Source organism: Apostichopus japonicus, chromosome 15 (genome assembly GCF_037975245.1).
Source record: "Apostichopus japonicus isolate 1M-3 chromosome 15, ASM3797524v1, whole genome shotgun sequence".
NCBI classification, from domain to species: domain Eukaryota; kingdom Metazoa; phylum Echinodermata; class Holothuroidea; order Aspidochirotida; family Stichopodidae; genus Apostichopus; species Apostichopus japonicus.
In genome coordinates, this window is record NC_092575.1 from 27,205,015 (window position 1) to 27,212,371 (window position 7,357).

Sequence of the window (7,357 nt, forward strand, 5' to 3'; positions counted from 1 at the left end):
CAGTGAGCATCATTATCTTTAAATTCATACAATCTGCCATACAGAAGCTTCTTATCTGGTTATTAATAGTAAAATGATGAGTAGCCGATGCCCTAATATTATGTACCGGTACGGTATCTTTTGTGTAGTTAATTCACATCCTAACCTTATCTTATCATTCTGTTTTTAAAGAATACCTTTCTCTGTGTACTATTATTCTTGACTGCCAGATGCCAGAAAATTGCATCTTAAAGTGATTTATTTTTAATCCATGGAGAAGAACCCCCAGATCCGCACACTCAGTATGGTGTTTTTTTTTTTCTATATTGACATGGCATTTTGTGTCATTTTTAGCGAATGACGTATTTAGTATGTTGAGTACAAGAAGCCAGTTGCTGAGGTCAATGGTCATTTCAGGATAGCCTGTGTCATTGTTAATTCATTGTTAGTCTCATCACACTGCTTTTCACTGTATTACTAAGATCAAAATGGCATCTTATGATCACCGTTTTATCTTTGTAACCATAACTTTGAAACAGCTTTGAACAATGAAATGATCTAATTGATATGGAGTTATATTGTGAGAATTACCGTATACACACAGTCTCTATATAAGTTGCAAAGTCACTATCGTGTATACCAAAGAATATACCATATGACGAATATCAGCAACCAATCAAAGCATTGGCTTCAATTTATTTGCCAACAAGAAGATGTTCATTGTATATGTGGCTAACTGTGTAAGACTGCATCGACTCCCAACAGAAGTGCCCATTCTGGACACTCAAAGAGTAAACTTCAGAAATAAGAGATCTGCCAAGCAAGACGATATACCAAATTGGAATTGGTCCAAAGTCTGAGTGCAGAAACTGGATTCAAGTACTATAAGTGGGTATTACACATTTCTTTGTGGGTATACTGTACTGGTGGGATCTACATTAAATACGTGTTTGTTGCCACAATGTTCAGTTCAGTTCAGTGGTATTGTTATTGTTTGTTGCGTAAGGCAATCATTAAAGCTTTATACAACAGACACATCCCTACCTGTGATTCATTGATTAACGGTAATCTGTAACCGTAGGTGCTCTTTTGTTTTTTAAAACTTACCAGGTAGAAATAATTAAACGCAACAACACTGTGATACAACAACTTTTAACACTCTGTGAGTAACAGATGATGAAGCCAAACATGAAAGTATGAGTTCACGTATAAGAATTCAAAACTATTACAATTTTGGAAGCTAGGAAGTTTTAAAGAAAATGGTTACACATCTCTAAAAGAGTAATGGCGTTCAGTTATAACAATACCTCATTCATATAAACAGCTTATAGACATGCTGTTTTACCTGTAACTTTAAACCAGGGAGTTGGAAAAACCTTTAGTGTCAACATGTAAATTGTGTAAACAAGAGTACAACGACTCAGGATTCGGGATTTTAGCAGGTGGCCAATTACATGTTTTCGTACTTTTTGGAATAATATCTTGCTTTCTTTAAAAAAAAACGCGTCTTCTCCAAAGAACCACAATTTCTTCCAATTCTTTGTACAGATGATTGAATTTGTTTCAAACAAATAAATGATAACAATCAACCGCAAAGTTCAAGGTTAACAACACCCCCGTTACAAAGAATTTCGTGCTAAAAGTAGTCAGTGATGCGTTTCCAAATTTCCTGTGATCTGTTTGGCTAATCATCCCTATCATTGTCTGCAAACATGTTTTCATTTATCGTGTTCAATTGACAGAACGTATTTTTTTTTAAATAACTTACTTCTATAGCGCATAGAACCGTGCAACTATTTGTAACGTTGCTGTCCCTTGTAGAGATAGAAAAGATTGTACTATAGGCTATCATATGTGTGGACTCTTAAACATCATAACGTGTATGGTTTGCCACAGTGGTCAAAATTCAGATATTTATGACAACATATATTCGATTTAATAGTTACATCAATTCTATTTAATGCTAACATAAATGCCATTTATGCAAACATTAATTCTGAGCTAATCAGGAGGCAGTTTTTTATGTCTACATAAAATTGAATTCATACAGACATGTATTCGAATTAAAACTGGCTTATCTTCAAATTAATGCTGGGATAAAATCGATTTTTGACGGCATATAATTCATTATATGCCAGCATATATTTGATTTAATGCTAGCATATATTCGTTTTCATGTCAGAATATATTCGATTTCATGCTGACAAATATTCAACCAATGAGAGTGCAGGAATATATGTTTGAATGATGCATATAATCAGCCTCATCCGACAACAATTTACTCATATCTGACAACAATTCAGTAACAGCCAATCGCCGCTCTTGTTACATACTCTAAACTAAAGGGCAGGATAATTATAATATAGACTAATGTTCGGTTCCTCTATGGAGATACTCTACCGTACCAGCTGCGTATTGATATGCAGTAAGCACCTTCCTTTTTCAATATGTGGTTAATTTTAATGTAAATTTAAAGAGTAGGCCTGGCGTGTATCTGTATTGCATGTATGGGCTACCACATAATGTAAAAATACTCTTGTTATGAGTTGGACATCTCTTTATAAAGTAAATACACCTTGTAAAGGGTTTCAGTGCATACTAATGAATGTATTTGTAAGTCAAGAAAATACATATAATGTTAATGTCCCAATGCTTCAATGAGTAGGAGTTGTGCAATTTGTAATTATGATTTTCAATATGCACATTATAAACTTATCACTAAAGGTATCCGTTTCGCACAAGCCAATGCTTTTTCAGGGGTCATTATACTCAGTATTGTGCGTTCCTGTAGAGGTAATTTAATGTGCGTGTTTTCATGGAGGAATGTTGGGATGCAAGTTTTTCTGAGCGGACGCTAACAACTTTTATGATGTTGCATCCCGCTGGCGCAACTCTTAAAATCATGGTAACAATACTTAAAATAAGATATGTTATTAATATAAGATTTTTCTTTTTGTACAGTTTTCTGCTGAATTTTCAAGTCTTGCTAATGTAAACCTGGGTAACTACATTCTTTTCATTCCTTGATCAACATCTGGACAGAATGTTAGACAGTTTACTAAAAAAACAAACATGCACAATTAAAGCAGAGCCGCAGAATATTCAGGTTGGTTTTGCATGATAAATTTATGGTAGTTATATCATTTCACTTTGTATATGGTGGCATCCAATAAATATATGCTTGACCAAGGGTGGATAGAGATTGTGAGGTCGAACCTCCTTTTGATACCACACAGAAATTAAAAAAAAAAACATGTCCTTGCTGTTAGATCTAGTTTCAGTTTCTGTACCTTCATTCCAGTGTAAATATAATAAAAAACAATTATTTTTATAAGAGAGAATAAAACGTTATGATAGATAAATTCCATCAAAGCGATTAAAGGCAAACTAAAAGTAAGTAAAAAAATAACAGTTTTCAAATGTTAGTCAACTGAAAATAATAAGGAAATATCAATAAATATATTAAATCAAATCATTTAAGATACCATTTGGAATAAAAGAAGATGCTCTGTGAAGAAATAAACTCAATTTTAACCCAATATTTTGGTGCTATTGCATTAAGAAGCAAATGTGTAGAAGCTAATGCTATCATCGTTTTGAGTACATGTCTGTGTATGTATGTATTTATGTTTGTGTGTGTGTATGTATGTTTGCATGTATGTATATATGGGACGGTGTATGCGTGTATGTATACTCGCACCACAACCAGTAACCAATTGTAATTTCCCTTGCCAGAAAATGTTAAATGGAGATGGATAAGAACCAAATGATTCTTGTCTTTGGAGAAGTCCCTTCACAAATGTCCATCATTATAGATGCAAACATTGTGCTTAACAACTTAAAGGTCAAGCGACACGTAGACTTGACTTTACATAATATTAAACTTAAAAATTCTTACATTAAGAAAAACCCAACACCGTGATTTTTTTCCGTCTCCAAAGGGGTAGAAATCGGTAAAAAGTATTATTACGTAATAGATTCAGTGACGTCACGGGGGGGGGAGCGCAGAAGAGTGCAAACTGTATATGTTCTGCGCAGTGCATTGGGTATGTAGAAATCTCAAACTTCTCGAAAATATTACCTTTTTCAGCAGTCTGTTACAAGAAAGTTAAGATTTGGATTAAGATGAAAAATCACGAATTGATACATAAGACATCGAACAAAACATCTAATGACTTCTTTGTTCATAAATTCCTTGCATTTTCTTCCAATCAAGCAACATAAACTCCGCAAAAATCGGCTAGATTGACTCGTTCAGGGAAAGCCGAAAACAAATGACGTCATTTGTTTACCAAGTCGAAAGTGCATGATATCGTCGCATGGAACTGCTTATTGCTATACCACATACAGTTTCTATACACGCACTGTAGTACGCATATATACACAGCACAGCATAGCTTGTACATATCGCGAAATGGCTGCCGCTGGCATTGACACACAGTATTCAGATAGCAATAGCGAAAAAATAAGGGAAATGGAGGACATGGTGGACGATCGTGGGGAGGTTTTTCCCTACATGTTCGAACCGGAGACCAGCGAAGAGGAAGCGGGATCGGACAGCGATGTCGAAATTGATCGTCTTGACGGAACACAATGGTAACGTTACGCCTACCGTATTATACTGTATATAGGATAGTTGTGTCACTAGTTAGGCCTAGAACCGATAAATGTTTCCTAACTTTGCTCATACTCTTAGCTAGCCAATTTGTTGATGGTGCAGCAAAATTAACATGAGAGTGAGGTCGAGTTAAGTTAAGGAAGTTACTATTTTCCTTAAAAGTTGTGGCAGCACATGCCCCAGGAACATGTCACACAGACATATTTCATTTGGTTAGTAATAGTAGATTGAAGGAGCCAATTGGAAATTCAGAGGTGGTCTATTATTAAGTTCCTATCAGTTGTAGTGGCAAATTAGTGAAGTTACCACAAATCAGGGAAAGGGTGGGGGGGGGGGGAGGGAGAAGGTGGCACCTCACACCAGCTTTTTGTCATTTCCGCTTGAGCTAATTTCATAACCAGATTTTCTCAATCTAGGGAATGGATTCAGAAGTGGGAAAGAGTTGGAAACGAGGCAACATCGGCCTGTTTTATTTTCCTTTGCATATTGTCCTAACAGAGGCAAGACTTCTAAGAAGAGGCAACCCCCTCCTTGCTAGTGATGTTACTTGTAAGGAGCTTCAACGGTGGATTGCCCTTCAGAGGTGCCCCTTTTCTATTTTGACATGCTAGTACAGTATGCTCCAATAATTGAGGTCGGTATGAAGCCATTGAATTGGCTCTTTATTATTTGAACTGGTTTGTATTGTTTACAGGTGTCATTGTGGCCAGTGTGCTGTGATGCCTACAGCAAGGGAGTGTAGATGCTGCAGCGAAATAGATAAAGTAAGGACTGTGATGGATGAAGAGGTGCTACATGCATCACCTTACACCCAGGTTTTGAAGCTATGTGCCTGAACCCATTGTTTCTTCAGACAGCCTACTACGTGTACCGCCAACAGTATGGTGGACGTGCACAAGAAAACAGGATCCAAGAGTAAGTATAGAATACATTATTTTTGTTGTATACCTTTATTCATTGCTCTGACCTGCTGTTGAAAGATGTAACAATACAGAGGGTGTATTCATAGTTTAGTTTTGTTTCATTGTGAAAGGAATAACATTAAGATATAGATTTCATCAAGAAAATTTGTGCACCATGTTCAAAACCTGCTTCTAATTTGGTTATATTTTCCACAAACTGGTGTAATGCCCTTGAGGTTAACCCTTATCATGCTGACTGACATAGTAGTCGTTTACACTGAGCCATGGAACCAAATGCCACACAAAAAATGTCCACCATGCTTGTGCACGATCCATTTACAAATTTTAGTCCCCGAGATACAATGATCAGTTTGTATAAATGGCATAGCTAGGCTAACATTAGAGGAGGCAGATTAAGGGGCCAAGCAAAATCTGGAAATCATATAGAAATTTATTTTAAAATTGACGTCCCCGGATGGCTACCAAGCTTTTGTGTGTCTTTATCTTTTATAGCTGGTTTTCATATGATTATTTTACAGGAAATACAGACACACAGTATACAGACAACTTGCACGGATGAGCTAGCAGTTTTTAGGGAAGGAGATTTGTGTTGTTCTCCCATCCTATGCAGTAAGGAGGATTAGAGAGGCTTTACCATCTGAACAGTATGAAGGATTTAAATTATCAAGACTGTGAGAATGTGGACTGTTTATGCCAAGTCATAGTATCATTTCTGCAAAGTTTTACAAAACAGGGTTCAGTCCTGTCTGTTTTGTGGCTGAATGGTGAACATTTTGGAATTCCAGCATACATTTTCCTGGTTCATGGTATTAACTACAATCTTGGATGAAATTTTACGTTTTCAAGTTTGGGAAGTACATAACAGTGATAAATAATAAAAACTCAAGTTAATTTTTTGTATGTATTCTCTCTTGTAAGCAAAGCTGTCACTTCTAGTAGCCTGCCAACAAAATCTGGATGATTGAAATCTCAAATATACTAGGTTAAAATAGAAGAATAGTTTGAATAAAGTACCCTAAACCAATATGTCAATGGGATCTGGAAAGCTTAGGCTTTCATTTTAATAAAAGTGTAATGAGAATCAATCTGAAATTGTTCATTAATCCATGGAATATCAAGGTTAATTTCTGTCAATTCTTTTCGAGAAAAACAAAAAAATGGCAACATGTTTGAAACACCAAAGTTGCATACAAGTATTAAGTCAGCATGAAATTTATATTTATGAAGTCTAAGCTCTCTAGAGAGGAGTCCTTGTCATTGGAACTTTTGTTTAAATATAATGTTATCATTTAGTTAGTTACGATGGAAACCAGATGTAAGTAAAACTTTAATGTAAGACTTTAGCAACTTCCCTAAAGGCTGGTAGCAACCTGTTAATTAACACTGCTCTGCAGCTGCGCCACAACATCATGTGAACAGACAATTCACAGAGTCGATTGCTCCCCACTACAATGAAACAAAATTAGAAATTGGGAGGCCATCAACTACAGTACTTCAGCAAAGCTTTTGCAATCTGCTTCGGTGTTGTTTTATGGCAACCTCATTGTTCGGATGAACATAGGAGCTTGCAAGTGGTGTGGGCTCTTTTCTGACAGGAACAGGACACTCCTCTCCCAGAGTTCCACTTCTGCAGAAGTTGTTGCAAGCAGTCAAGAAGGTTCCCATACATAATCTGTAGAATAGTAAAGATATGAAGAATAATATAATAATAGTTCATAAAAACATACCATTTAGATAGAGGCATTCAAATCACTCCATTTCGGTCAATAGTCATGGCATAATGCACAGTTGTCAGTCAAGTCTTTGGATGCCCAACTAAGGCGACAGCTGAGTACAC

The 7,357-nt window shown here is 36.1% G+C and overlaps 1 long non-coding RNA gene across 1 annotated transcript; it reads left to right on the plus strand.

Moving 5' to 3' along the window:
- Positions 1-3,821: 3,821 nt before the first annotated feature.
- LOC139981609 (uncharacterized) lies at positions 3,822-6,297 on the plus strand. Its single transcript, XR_011797894.1, has 3 exons — positions 3,822-4,575; positions 5,292-5,512; positions 6,039-6,297. It is a non-coding gene; the product is annotated as an uncharacterized lncRNA (long non-coding RNA).
- Positions 6,298-7,357: the final 1,060 nt, after the last annotated feature.